This window comes from Schistocerca serialis, chromosome 6 (genome assembly GCF_023864345.2).
Source record: "Schistocerca serialis cubense isolate TAMUIC-IGC-003099 chromosome 6, iqSchSeri2.2, whole genome shotgun sequence".
NCBI lineage: Eukaryota > Metazoa > Arthropoda > Insecta > Orthoptera > Acrididae > Schistocerca > Schistocerca serialis.
This window is the reverse complement of record NC_064643.1, coordinates 166474752-166490764: the sequence shown is the minus strand read 5'-3', so window position 1 is coordinate 166490764 and position 16013 is coordinate 166474752.

Sequence of the window (16013 nt, the reverse complement as noted above, 5' to 3'; positions counted from 1 at the left end):
ACACTTAGAAGATGCGACAAGCCCACTAAAGAGACAGCCTACATTACACGTGTCCGTACTCTGCAGGAATATTGGTGCGCGGTATGGGGTCCTTACCGGGTAGGATTGACGGATGACATCGAAAAAATGCAAAGAAGGGCAGCTGGTTTCGTGCTATCACGTAACAGGGGTGAGAGTGTCACTGATATGATACGCGAGATGCGGTGGCAGTCACTGAAACAAAAATTTCAATTACCAAATTCCTCTTCCGAATGCGTAAATATTTTGTTGACACCCACCTACGTAGGGAGAAATGATCATCATAATAAAATAAGACAGATCAGTGCTTGAACGGAAAGATTTAGGTGTTCCTTTTTCCCTCGCGCTATTCGAGAGTGGAATGGAGAGAAGTACTATGAAAATGGTTCGATGAACCCTCTGCCAGGTACTTAAGTGTGAATTGCAGAGTAACCATGTAGATGTAGATAGAGTTGCCAATAAGATGAGGCACCCTAATGTTGCATCTCTACGCACAGCTCTCGAAGCAGCATTCGCGAATATGGGCAGCGCTGTTTTAAAGAGTGCGTGTGATCGCCTTAGGACAAGGTTGAAGGCAGTCATTGTGGCTCAAGGGAGTTACATCAAGTAACGTTACTCTTGAAAGATACCACCAGTTATACAGGGTGTTACAAAAAGGTACACCCAAACTTTCGGGAAACATGCCTCACACACAAACAAAGAAAAGATGTTATGTGGACATGTGTCCGGAAACGCTTGATTTCCGTGTTAGAGCTCATGTTAGCTTCGTCAGTATGTACTGTACTCCCTCGATTCACCGCCAGTTGGCCCAATTGAAGGAAGGTAATGTTGACTCCGGTGCTTCTGTTGACATGCGACTCATTGCTCTACAGTACTAGCATCTAGCCCATCAGTACGTAGCATCAACAGGTTAGTGTTCATCACGAACGTGATTTTGCAGTTAGTGTTTACAAATGCGGAGTTGGCAGATGCCCATTTGATGTATGGATTAGCACGGGGCAATAGCCGTGGCGCGGTAAGTTTATATCGAGACAGATTTCCAGAACGAAGGTGTCCCGACAGGAAGACGTTCGAAGCAATTGTTCGACGTCTTACGGAGCACGGAACATTCCAGCCTATGACTCGCGACTGGGGAAGACCTAGAACGACGAGGACACCTGCAATGGATGAGGCAATTCTTCGTGCAGTTGACGATAACCCTAATGTCAGCGTCAGAGAAGTTGCTGCTGTACAAGGTAACGTTGATGACCAAGTCACTGTGTGGAGAGTGCTACGGGAGAACCAGTTGTTTCCGTACCATGTACAGCGTGTGCAGGCACTATCAGCAGCTGATTGGCCTCCACGGGTACACTTCTGCGAATGGTTCATCCATCAATGTGTCAATCCTCATTTCAGTGGAAATGTTCTCTTTACGGATGAGGCTTCATTCGAACGTCATCAAATTGTAAATTTTCACAATCAACATGTGTGGGCTGACGAGAATCCCCACGCAATTGTGCAATCACGTCATCAACACAGATTTTCTGTGAACGTTTGGGCAGGCATTGTTGGTGATGTCTCGATTGGGCCCCATGTTCTTCCACCTACACTCAATAGAGCACGTTATCATGATTTCATACGGGATACTTTACCTGTGCTGCTAGAACATGTGCGTTTACAAGTACGACACAACATGTGGTTCATGCACGATGGAGCTCCTGCACATTTCAGTCGAAGTATTCGTACGCTTCTCAACAACAGATTCGGTGACCGATGGATTGGTAGAGGCGGACCAATTCCATGGCCTCCACGCTCTCCTGACCTCAACCCTCTTGACTTTCATTTATGGGGGCATTTGAAAGGTCTTGTCTATGCAACTCCGGTACTCTTCGTGCTCGTTTTGTGGACGGCTGTGATACAATACGCCATTCTCCAGGGTTGCATCAGCGCATCAGGGATTCCATGCGACGGAGGGTGGATGCATGTACCCTCGCTAACGGAGGACATTTTGAACATTTCCTGTAACAAAGTGTTTGGAGTCACGCTGTGTGTTTCCATTCCATGATTAATGTGATTTGAAGAGAAGTAATAAAATGAGGTCTAACATGGAAAGTAAGTGTTTCCGGACACATGTCCACATAACATATTTTCTTTCTTTGTGTGTGAAGAATGTTTCCTGAAAGTTTGGCCGTACCTTTTTGTAACACTCTGTACATGTAAAAGGATTTTCATTTGTATTTTTTTTTTAATAAAAAAAGTTTCATTTGTGCGGACTTAAATGCCGAACGCTGTAGTGAGCATTGGCATGGGGCGAGGGGGATTGGGGAGTGGGGGGGAGGAGGGAACGCTGTAGTGAGCATTGGCACGGGGCGAGGGTGATTAGGGAGTGGGGGGGAGGAGGGGGGGTAGGAAGAAATGCAGGGTTAAGTGTTGTAGAGAGGGACCAAAATTTGAATACAGTAAGCAGGATGAAGTGGGTGTAGGTTACAGTAGTTTATAGGGAGATGAAAAGGCTCGCATACGACACAGTGGCGTGGGGAGTTGGACCTAACCAGTCTCCGGACTGAAGACCACAGTAGCAACACCTGTAACGTTGCGCCACGGCAGGTGACGCGACTGCTGGGTCGCGTGAGAGATTCGCCGCCGGCCGCAAATGGCGGAGCGTCGGCGCGCCGTCAGAGCGACGTCAGCGCGGTGACGCCTCGCGGGACCCTGCGACTGGCGGCTGGCTGGCGGGTCCCCAGGGCGGGCGGCGGCGCGGCCATTAGCCGGAGTGGCTGAGAGCCGGCATGCCAGCCCGCCGGGCCCGCAGGTGGCCTTGCGTCGCGCCGCGCCGCGCCACGCCGGCACGCCACTAAACAAATAACACCGGCCCGCCATCGCCGCGAGTGCGTCTCGCCCTCGCCGAACCACCACTCCGATCCGCTCGCCATCATTCTGCTCCTCCAGTTGTCCTCCACATTTCGACATTGGTTGCTACTGTGATCTGCTGTGAGAGCCAACTGAATGGTGGAAACTACACTGCTGGCCACCGTAAATGCAACACCCTGAAGGAAGCATCCGAATCAAGTGAAATTTACACCATGGGTTTGCAGCGACGAGATATGCAACTGATTAGAATTTCAGCGCAGACGCACATCACGCGCGCCTGTGGCGCCACCTCCTGCGCCATTTAAGGCTTGGCGATTTCGACGAGTGTACGTTCGGCACGTGTGTTTACCTTGTGGTTGTTTCACAAGACGATCAGTTATGCCTCGTAGACAACAGCGAACATCGTTTGATCAAGTATCCGAGTTCGACAGAGGAAGGATTGTGGCTTACCGAGATTGTGGATTATCATACAGAGAAATCGCTAGTCGTGTTGGACGAAACCAAACAACTGTAATGCGGATATGTGACCGTTGGATGCAGGAGGGTACGACGGACCGACGTGGTCGATCGCATTCACCTCGGTGCACCACTGCACGTGCTGATAGGCAAATTGTGCGCAAGGCAGTGACGGATCGCTCAGTGACATCCCAAACCATAGCACAGCACATTGCGTCTGTAACGCATCATCCAGTCTCTGCGCGTACCATTCGACGCCGTTTACCACAGAGTGGTCTGTCCACAAGACGTCCATTGCTTCGTCTACCATTGACGCAGAACCACAGACGTCTCCGCCGCCAATGGTGTGATGACAGACGGATGTGGACGGCAGAATGGAATGACGTTGTCTTTACTTTCGAGGCACGCTTCTGTCTGCAGCACCACGATGGTCGGATTCGAGTGTGGAGACACCGTGGAGAGAGGATGCTGGACAGCTGCATTATGCACCGCCACACTGGTCTTGCACCGGGTATTATGGTATGGGGCGGTATTGGATATTACTCTCGCACGCCTCTAGTACGCATTGCCGGTACTTTAAATAGCCGGCGCTACATATCCGAGGTGCTGGAGCCAGTTGTCCTTCCTTACCTTCAGGGCTCGGCCACAGCCATATTTCAACAGGATAATGCGCGACCACACGTGGCACGCATTGTCCAAACGTTCTTCGTCAATAACCACATTGAATTGCTTCCCTGGCCGGCTCGCTCTCCGGATCTTTCGCCGATAGAAAACATGCGGTCCATGGTTGCTCGACGAGTGACCCAGATTACATCCCCAGCTGCCACACCAGATGATCTTTGGCAACGTGTGGAAGCTGCTTGGGCTGCTGTACCCCAGGAACACATCCAACGTCGCTTTGACTCAATGCCGAGACGTGTGGCAGCGGTGATCTCCAACAATGACGGCTACTCTGGCTATTGATTCTGGCAGGAGCCACATGTCACAGACGTCTGTAAACGTAATCATTTGATACTTGGTCAACATGTTATCTACAAAATAAATTTTGTTGTGCTACCTCTTGTCTTTCTTGGTGTTGTATTTACGGTGGCCAGCAGTGTAATATGTTCTCCTCTACACAGGGCGATTTTTCTAAATGACGTCAAACTGTAGGAAATTCTGGTGACAAGGAGCAAGAGAAGTCCCATGGACACATGGTCGAAAATGCGTTCCAAAGGAGGCACATCAACTTGAAGGTGAAGGTAACAGATATTAGACAGAGCAGGTTTCAGTAGTTGAAAGTACACAGTGGGAATGTTCAGTCTGTACCTATGTTTGAGCTTCACACTCAGCTGGGCAGTGAGCTGGAGCACCATCGTGCAGTAGCAGTGCTACCCTATGTACAACCAAAGGCACGCCTTGCAGCAAAGGAGGCAGCAAGTGCAGATATGCCTTCCCTGTGAGGCGATGTGGACAGGTGACTGATCCCAGTAGGTGGTCGCTGATAATCCCAATCACACACTCAGGCCGAACTGGTGCTGATGTTTCGCTGCCACCGTACCAGCAGAGTCACCAGAGCCGACACGTGGGTGCTTTGAAAGTTGATGCTGTCTCCCCTTGTAGAGGTAGTCTCATCTGTGAGAAGGATGGATGACAGTAAGCCCTGCACATGCGCGCCGTGTGTGACGAACCCCCGACAAAACCGTCACCATGAACGCAAATTCATAGGTGACAAGACCTGCATGCGTTGTAAGTTGTAATATTATTGGGATTTCCGTCGTATGAAAGCCGTGAGTACCCTTGGAAAGGCATTCACCTAGATGTATATTACATGATCAACGTGAGACCTATTCTTTGAAAGACATTTGTTTTATATAATTTACGTAACTGTATAGATGCACATCTAGCGCGGACGCTAATACATCGATTGCGCAGTAAAAGAAACATTTTAACAGAATCTGAACTGAACGTTCCGCTTCGCTCTAGATAAAAGATGACAGTAAAAACTGTAGATCTTCAGATTTTATCGTACTTCTGCTTTTAATGTGAAAGCGTAAAGAAGGTCGTCTTTAAGCCATAAAAGCGGTCTTGCTAGCGTGCAGACAACAGTTATTAATTAATAAAATTCAAGTAATTTATGTTCGATACTGTAAACCGGCAAGTTATTGTTATGAAGGTGTTGAACGGTGCAAGAATTGTCTCGAAGGAAGGAGAAAAGTAATGACTGTAATTTGTGACAGAAACGTGAACCAAGAAGCTAGCACAGGACGGGCTGAAATCTGATCGCATCATACAGTTAGAAAAGTACTTATGTAAGTTATACTGTTTATAAATAAGCCCTAATTGCTTGTGAGATTTGTTTGAATATATTTAGTGTTTACCAGATTTCTTATTCTATTCTTTTCCTATATTTTTTTTTACCTCCATGTTATATTACTTTTATAAATGTCAAACACCCTTTACTACAGCAGAGAATACTGTGGCATCCTGGTCATAGACAGAAGGCCGCTCCTTGTCTTCTATACAACTCATAGCTGCCCCATTTATTAATGATTTCATTTGCAAATGCAATTTTTTTATTGTTCATTGTTAAAGGTCCCTTAGGTAATTGTAAATTTCTTACTAATTACGTAAAGAAATCCGGGTTCTTCTTTTCCAAATAATACAAGCCATTGCGTAATCAAAAACGAGCCTCCTTCTGACAACGATCAGGAACCGATCAGAAGACGGACGTCTTCGACTGCTTTCGTGTTTCCTGTGACAAAGCTGCGCCAAACTGGGAACACATTCTAGTATGAAACTCAATATAGATATAATTATCAGATTAAAATTGAAAAAATTGAAATATATTTAACTTATTTTTTTCTTTTCTTTTATCATACTAGAAAGTGGAGAATGTTCAGTATGATGCTCTGGCTTATCCGATGCTGGTGGACCACCTGCCTGGTGCTGGTATTGAGATTCAAGTGGGTGTACCTACACTGAAACGCACTGCTGTTCATTCGTACAAATGGTTTTTTCTGCTCTTTGCCCTCTCACGTATCGTATCCCATAGTTCATTATCATTTACCGAAATTACTCTGCGAAGTTAAAGCTCCATCTGCTGGCCCTACCAGACCATTGAGTTCCTACCAGCTGCCATGTCATCCTCAGCTGATGGCGTCATATGGATGTGGTATTGTGTCAGCACAGCTCTCTCCCTGTCATTGTCAGTTTCTCAGACTTTGGACCGACTAGTTGTAATACAAATAGCTCCTCATTTGGCATCACGAGGCTGAGTAAACCCCACTCCCAGTTTTCTCCCCGGAAACATCCACAACAGCGTAGTGAATCGAACCCAGGTCGACGGCATAGCAGTCAGCTGTGCAGATGACACATACTCGTCTGAGACAGCGTCATCAGCACCTGACAGAGTTTGAACGCGCCCTCATTGTGGGTCTGCATTTGGCAGCTGGTCGAATCGTTTAGTATCAAGATCTGAGGGGCATTTTGATGTGGTGGTACCCTGATGCTGCACTGCGTGGAAGCACGTTGTCCCTAGGTCAGAACCTAGCGGCGTCAGACGGAAACGTTCCCTACTTTGTGAATAGCCCTCGTAGCTTTACACACAGTAACGGATGTTTCTTCTCAATACAAAACTTCAACTAAGCTCGCACATGAGTAAATAGACTCGATGAAGCCCACTGCCAGTCACAAGTCAAGAGTTTCAGTGAATCAGTAGCGATGTATTCTTCTTATTCTTATCCAGATATCGCGCTGTAATTTACTGACCATCAGTAATATTTCAGTTAAAATTCCATTCAAATAAATCTCTCTGGCGCGTACATGCAGTACAATAAATCTGTATTGACAAGACAATATCCTCAAATATTCTCGGACCACAGCGGGTGCAGCAGCATGTTCCTCGACCAACGCTGCATTATCGTCTCCATGTTGTCCCAGAAAGATCCACGGAAGTGTCCCCAATTGAATGTATGTGGGACCAGCGCGGACTTGTATTCCGACCCAGAGCCAGTATCCAGGATTTCAAGGATCAGTTAGAACACTTGTTGGGCACCCCGCAACAGGAAAATTTTTAATGGCGGTGAGGAAGAATGAGGCAGTTGGTACCCTACTTTTCAGTCAGAATCTTTTAACCAGGAGGATATTCCCTTTCTAGTGCCCGTCATTCAGAATTTTTTCCGCTGGTACTATACTGATCCCGGAAGAGACGAGAAGGAAGAAGCTCTGCCTTGACGATAGACAAGGAAGAAGTAAATTTTGTCTCGCGGAACGCTGTGGAAAGCAAGTGAATTCTGCCGCGTTGCATTTTAGTTGGCGGCAGCCGAACAAGGGGGCCCCTCATTTTCTCGTTTATGGCAACGATAGCTTATGCTAGCAGAAAGAGGCGACTCGTAACTGAACGTCTGTGGTCAAAACAAGTGATTTTCATTGAGCAATCCTGTGGTATATGAGTAGCGCTCGTTCAAAAAGGCCGAATTTCAAGTTTTTACATTAAATGATGCGTTACTGAAATTGGAAAGTACTTAAATTAAAGTCTGAACCGTTTGGCGCATTGGCTAAGACACACGTATAGCTCTGCGCCGTCTCGTACAGCAACCACGGAGGAAGGCTCAGAATCGCCTCACGCGGCTCTACTCACGAGTAAATCCAGCATCAACGTACCTAGTATACTTGGGCGTCCTTCTGCACCAGTTACTTCTCCGACTGGTCCTAGAGTACTCCGTTGATGTATGGTGGAATGCAATGAACACACGCATCCAGCTCAACCAGCGTGTCCACAGTATTCCTGTACGACAAACAGTGGCTAAGTTTTAATCATCAACTCAAAAAGTAATGTTATTTGTCTCTGTTAGTTTGCACGTACGTGTCTAGAATCCTGGCAAAATAAAAGCGGCACACTTTACGAAGGGGTTGTGGAGGTTCAGTGAGCACCAGGTGTGGCGTACCAGCTATCGATCAGCTACGATTTATTCTGAGTGTTTAGATCTTAAATCACCAACAGCCCTCTCGAAGAAGGATGCACCTAGTCAGAGCGATCGATCCAAGTTGACGCTACACAAAGGGACCTGAAAATATCCATCCCCTAGTAATCTGTTACGTATTCCATTTAACCGGCTCATGAAACATTTCCCAGTTATCAAACTCCGTATACAACGTGAGAAGAAATCAGAACTATCACGACTGTTAAAAATTTCTGCTTCTACGGAACTCTTTGGCGAGTAAACAACCTATCATCCGCACATAAATACGAGGGCTATTCAAAAAGTAGGGCACGTTTTGTCATTAAAAAAGCTAAATACAAGAAATTCATTTTCTTATATACACCTGAAAGTTCAACTGACATATTGCTTTTCCACATTGTCACCCAACACACTGAGGCACTTATTATAGCGATGGACAAGCTTTGAAAGACCTTCGTCGTAAAATTCTGCCGCCTGAGACAGTCAGTGAGTCACGCTTGCCTGGAATTCCAAAAAAATGGTTCAAATAGCTCTGAGCACTATGGTACTTAACTTCTGAGGTCATCAGTCCCCTAGAACTTAGAACTACTTAAACCTAACTAATCTAAGGACATCACGCACATCCATGTCCGAGGCAGGATTCGAACCTGCGACCGCAGCGGTCGCACGGTTCGAGACTGTAGCGCCTAGAACCGCTCGGCCACCCCTGCCAGCCCGGAATTCCACATCGTCATCAAAGCGCTGCGTTGCAAGCCAGTTCTTCATCTTGGGAAGCAAGTGGAAGTCGCTTGGTGCAAGATCGGGGCTGTAGGGTGGATGAGGCAAAATTTTCCATTTGAATGAATTAAGGAGCCACCCCGGCCGGCCCGGAATTCCACATCGTCATCAAAGCGCTGCGTTGCAAGCCAGTTCTTCATCTTGGGAAGCAAGTGGAAGTCGCTTGGTGCAAGATCGGGGCTGTAGGGTGGATGAGGGAAAATTTTCCATTTGAATGAATTAAGGAGTTCTCTAGTTCGGTTTACCGTGTGAAGTCGGTCATTGTCGTGCAAAAACAAAATTTTGGAAGTCAGCTTTCCTCGGAGTTTGTTTCTGAGCTGCTCTTCTAAGGCTGCGCAAAGTTTGACAGTACCTGGCAGAATTTATGGCTGCTCCACGTTGGAGAAAATCAATAAGAAGCACACCTTGCCTATCCCAAAACACTGTCGCCATCAACTTCCTTGCTGACAAGGTTTCCAAATTTTCTTGGTTTTTTGGGGGGCAAATTGTGTGCCCCCCTCCATGGACTGTAATTTTGTCTCGGAATTGACGTGTTTCGCCCAGTCTCGTCGCCGGTTACGATCTGATCCAGTAATGAATCACCATGTTTGTGGTAGGCCTTCAGAAATGTCAACGTTGGCCCCATTCACTGTTCTTTATCTTGCTCTATAAGCATTTTGCGCACTCATCGTGCACAAAAGCTGTGGTAGCCCAGCTTTTGAGTTACAATTTCAAACAACAAAGTCCGCGAAACTTGTGGAAAAGAAAGCGTTCACAATAACAGTATTGTGAAGCGACGGTTTTCACGAATCGTTTCATCAACTTTAGCGACAAGATCGTCACGTCCGGAAGGAACATTCACTCATTACGTTGTTTCCGTACACCTCCACTGCAAATAAATTTCTATAGGTTTTAGGTTTTTTGCCAGTAAAAACCGTATCACAAAAAGCATGTCACAACTGGTGGGACTTTCGATTGCAGCGCACATTTCAAATTCGAATATCGAAAAAATCAGAAGCGCAGAAACCTATTCGACAGCCACGGATGGATGCTGACTGAGCTGGCGAGCACGCACGTACCAAAATATGCGCGATCGGCGCGCGCCTAGCGGCGTAAGACGGAAACGTTCCCTACTTTCTGAATAGCGTTCGTAGTTTTCACACAGTAACGGATGTTTCTTCTCAATAAAAAAACTTCAAATAAGGCACCACATGAGTAAATACACTCGATGAAGCCCACTGCCAGTCACAAGTCAAGAATTTCAGTGAGTCAGTAGCGAAGTATTCTTCTTATTCTTATCCAGATATCGCACCGTAATTTACTGGCCATCAGTAATATTTCAGTTAAAATTCCAATCAAATAAATCTGCTCTGGCGCGCACATTCAGTACAATAAATCTCTCTTGACAAGACAATATTTTCAAATATTTTTGGACCACAGAGTGGGAGTCGGAAGTTCCTCGACCAACTCTGCATTATCGTGTCCATGTTGTAGAGCTCGCTGCCAACGACCAGTTGCTGTTGCTCCAAAGGTCGCGCCAGTTGCGACGTAGCTCGAGCAAATACAATTTTCTTGAAAAATTTCAATCCGTTTAACATACAGAAAATTCCCTCGCCGGTGGTTCGTCGGCGTCTCAGCAGTCGTGTTATTAAAACCAGGGAACTAGATCGCGTATACAAGAATAAATAAAAACGAGGGTCATTACGAACGAACCGTCACACAGGACTACAGACACGTACCTGCATACTAACAAAAAAAAATTAATTACGTAAATTTACTTCATCTAGGTCATACTTGTGATGAAAATGTTATGACTTGTATTCGTACTCTGTGACTGACGATTCACCTGCCAAACGAAATCCATACAGGGCAGATGCATCGAGTCACAAGTGGGCGCCCTAAAAGGTAGAGTCTTTGGGAGACTGTTCCAGAATCACCAGTAAACAGGACTAAGAGTCCACGGACTTTTTCCAAACACTGCTGAACCCTCCCAGCCCTCGGCCATATAAGCCTCAATCAGGACGTGGTAATTTCTTAACAGAACACGGCACATATCCCACTTACCTGTACAAACTACACTGAAGAGCCAAAGAAACTGGTATATCTACCTAATATCGTGTAGGGTCCCCGCGAGCACGCAGAAGTGGCGCAACACGACGTGGCATGGACTCGACTAACGTCTGAAGTAGTGCTGGAGGGAACTGAAACCATGAATCCTCAATGTCTGCCCATAAATCCGTAAGAGTATGAGGGGGTGGAAATCTCTAAAAGAGCAAAGCATCCCAGATATCTTCGATAATGTTCATGTTTGGGGAGTTTGGTGGCCAGAGGAAGTGTATAAACTCAGAAGACTGTCCCTGGACCTACTCTGTGGCAATTCGGGTCTTGTGGGGTGACGCATTGTCCTGCTGGAATTGCCCAAATCCTTCGAAATGCACAATAAACATGAATGGATGCAGATGATCATACAGAATGTTTGCGTACGTGTCACTGGTCAGAGTCGTATCTATATGTATCAGGGCTCCCACACCGCTCCAACTGCACACGCCACACACCATTAGAGAGCCTCCACCAGGTTTGCACACCAGTGCAGTATCCATAATCGTCTTCGTCTTTCCTCTGTTTATCCTTAGGCCATTTTTTGTGGTAAGCATACTGTCCATCCTTTACAACGTTTCACCCAACTCTTCCTTACATCCTACCTACGTCATCTCGCCCGTGAATGTGTCCTCCTTGAACTTTTATGCCTCTTCCAAACTTGTGTGTCACTTAGGTTACAGCGGGACTGTTCCGCTCACAGGACAAATCCGCCTGAAACGGGACATTTTGGAACAGTATGCTAATTCCTCTCAGAGTCGAAGGTAACTTTGTCTGCAGTTTGCGCCAGCCGCCGCACGTGCTTGTACCAAGGCTGTCTTCTGGTACAGTATGGGCAGGACAGAAGAACAAACATTAGAGGTAAACACATTGTGATGGATTGTTGACATAATTAAAGAATACAACCTAAAAAAATAAGGTGTACCTTGCACAATAACGTGAAATTTTCAACTATTTATGTTACTTGTATACGAATACAGGTTAAGCAGCGTGTGCGTCAACAAATATTGCTGGGTTTTTTCACAAATGACTGATTTGGCGCGTCTTTCGAAATGTCTGCGTATGGGGCTTTTCGCCCTGAACACGTGCTGCTATTTCCGCTCGGTCAGATTACTAGTTTAATCGAAGTTTTTTGATGCGAAATTATAGAGAACATGTTTCCTTGGTCACTTTTCCATACATACAAAAGGAAAAAAGCCAAGCGCTTCATGGTCTGAGGAAGAAATGGAACACGCAGTGACAAGAGTTGTAGGCAGAGACGTGAATATGAGAGAAACTGCTGCGATGTTCAGAAATACTCTTTTAACACATAAAAATCGGTTGACTACTTCAAAACGTGATTTGGCAATGGAAGGAAAGAAACCTCATAGACCAGCTGGTCTTCCGACTGTATTCAGGCCAAAAGAAGAGGGCAGTTTAAGTTCTAGGTTAAAAGACACAGATGCAAGGGGTTTTGGCAACACTCCTGAACAAATTCGAAGAGCAGCATTCACGTATGCAACGACGAATAACATCTCTGGAACATGGAACACAAGACTGCAGGTAAAGACTTGTTTACTGGGTTTACGAAGAGGGATACTGATCTAGCAGCCAGAAAACCACAACTCTTGTCAAAGGGCCGGCCGGAGTGGCCGTGCGGTTCTGGGCGCTACAGTCTGGAGCCGAGCGACCGCTACGGTCGCAGGTTCGAATCCTGCCTCGGGCATGGATGTGTGTGATGTCCTTAGGTTAGTTAGGTTTAATTAGTTCTAAGTTCTAGGCGACTAATGACCTCAGAAGTTGAGTCGCATAGTGCTCAGAGCCATTTGAACCACCTTGTCAAAGGCTAGAGCGGAGGGGATGAATAAGCAGGCTGTGAGTGCATTTTTCGATGTGTATCGGAATTTGTCTGACCAGACTGGAGTTTCTGATACGCCTCACCTCATCTTCTGTGTTGACGAGACGAGTCTGCCACTTAATACTTCCGCACCTAAAACAATGACAGCAAAATGTGCTGTAGAAGTAGTGAAGGTAACAGACGTAGAGATGGGGGAAAATATCACTATTGTAGCTAGCTGTAGTGCTAGTGACGTTTTCGTTCCTCACTTTGACAACTTCGAAGGTGTTCGATTTAGAGAGGTGTACAAACAGTGGGTCCAGAAGCTGCAATGTCTGATTCTGGGTATGTGAACGAAGATATTTTACTAATGTGGTTTGAACACTTTCAGAAGCACCGCTCACTAAAAAGTGTCTTCTAATTTTGAATGTCCATAACTCTCACTGTTCTCTCCAGTGTCCGGAGTATTGTCGTCAGAATGACATAGAATGCTCTGCCTTGCACCTCACACCACACATGCCCTTCACCCTCTGGACAGATCAGTATTCAAGCCGCTCAAAGTTTTCTACCATCATGCTGCAGCAAATTACGTACGTTCGACACCAGGAGGTATAATCAACAAGTTTAACTTCTGAGAACTGTTTTGCACATCTTTGGATAAAGCTGTCACCTTTGGAAATGGTGTTAAAGGATTTAAATGTACTTGATTGTTCCCTTTAATTCCGAAGACAAATTTCTCCCCTTAGTTCATTTCCAGGCAGACATTTCCAATGTGTCATCATGTCCCCTTCCGGAGATTCCTCAATATTCCCAGCTGTGACCTGAGTCTCCTTTGCTAAGACCATCTTTCTTCGTTCATCAGAAGACTTCTCCTTTCATTGCAGTCATTTCCAACCAAAGGACGTCGAAAAATGGTGTGGACAGAACCAAGACATTTGATCTCAGGCTCGATTTACGAAGCGACGAAGGCTAAACGCAACCTAAAACTGGAGGAGGAAAGCAAAGATAATGCAAGAAGGAAACATCATTGTCCACTGAGTGAGTCGGATGATGACTTACAGCCTATTGCAATCGAAGACGATCATGAGAACACTCCTTGCGGCTATTGTGGACTGAAATATTATGTGTTAGAAGCGATCAAGAAGGGAGATTGGATACAGTGCTGGCAATGTATTACATGGTTTCACGAAGTGTGTATGGGTGCAAAAGGACGGCAATTGTTTACTTGTGGGAAATGATTGTGATCTGGACACTGAAATATACTTGGCGGAATTGGCCCACCATTTTGGTACATTGTTCAAATGGCTCTGAGCACTATGGGACTCAACTGCTGAGGTCATTAGTCCCCTAGAACTTAGAACTAGTTAAACCTAACTAACCTAAGGACATCACACACATCCATGCCCGAGGCAGGATTCGAACCTGCGACCGTAGCGATCTCGCGGTTCCAGACTGCAGCGCCAGAACCGCGCGGCCACTTCGGCCGGCCTGGTACATTGTTATTTCTACCTTCTTCAGATGTTTGTTTAATATTTTGTTCTTGTAAACAAATATCCACCTTTTATATACTATAATGTATTCACAATTAAATTGTCATTTTTATCACAGTGACTGATTTTTTTAAAACGCTTCATGTCATGTTACGTACGGCTTACAGTTGAAATGAGAGGAAGAACCCCGCTGTACCCCACGTTATTACTACGTCGACGAACAATTGGCGCAGCACTGATTAAAAGCTGCAACCCTATTGTGCATCTTTTTTTAAAAAAAAATATGCCTTACCGGCCTTAAAAATATTGCCTGTTTAAATCTTTTTGTTCCATTCGCAATTCACTGGATGCAGGCTGAAAAGAACCAAGAAGAAGGATCGCGAAAAAGAAAAATGTGCGACTGGAGTTTGGGCACGAAGAAGCTCGCAGTACCTCAAACAGGCTGCTAAATCATTCTAAATACTCTGCATCAAATGAAATTGTCAACTGGGATAGAAATGCCAAAATTAACAACGTTGTGAAACCTGGGGAAACTCTGTATTAAGTTTTTCTCTGCGAGTCCAAGGATACTATTCTGAAAGCATCTATTGCGATTAGAGTCCGACTATTTTCTGGCAAGGAATACAGCGCAAGTTCTTGATTTTAAACAGATTCTAATCATTTTGAAATGAAGGAGATGGTGATATCCGACTTGCAGATTATACTTCTTTCTTTCTTCAACTCTCGTGATCGCGTTTTCTTCCGTACGCTCCCTCCCCCCTCCCCCTACTCCACCCCTCTCTCTGTCACTGCCACCGCCCACTCTCTCTCCCTCTCTCTCTCTCTGTATTTGTATGTGTGTGTGTGTGTGTGTGTGTGTGTGTGTGTCGCAGCGCTGTTACGACGGTCCTGGGACCAGTGAGAGAATCTGTTCCTCCAGAAAGCAGGAAGCCGCTGCCGCCCACCTTTAGATTGAAATGTAAATAATGCACGACCCGAGAAGTGCTCTTCCAGAGGCACTACGGGGCCAGAATGTACGGTTTTGGACGTTCCTACTTTCGCTGCTAACAGTGACGTATAAACACTGAAATTCATTCCTCAGAACGAACCTGGTGTCTGTAACATCCTGTAGTGCTCTCAGTGTTCAAACCGTGGCTCGGCATTTTTGATCGTGAGCTATGTAAATCAGGTGCGGTACCACACGTAATGTGTTGGGTGGTAGTATTCTGATCACAGGCAGGAAATGCCCTCTTGGATTGCGCACTCAGTTAAAGCAGTAGCTTCATAAGTCGTTCAACCACGTAACGACGTACTTCTGTGCTTCAGGCACCTCGCCTGTGCTACACTTTTCCTGACGATATCCATTCTGCACTTGTCGTGGGCAGGAATTGTGGGTCTAGTAAATTTGGAAGCGAGTACTGGTTGATCATATATCTGGCATGTCAGTCTGAGCAATTATATAATTATATTGTTTAAATGAGTATACTAAAACAAGAAGAGGTTCACTCTCTACAACAGTTATGTCAAACAACATCAAGAACTGTCGCTACCTAAAATTTGACAGTAATCACCTACACGACAAACTGTGTACTATATTATAGAGCGTAC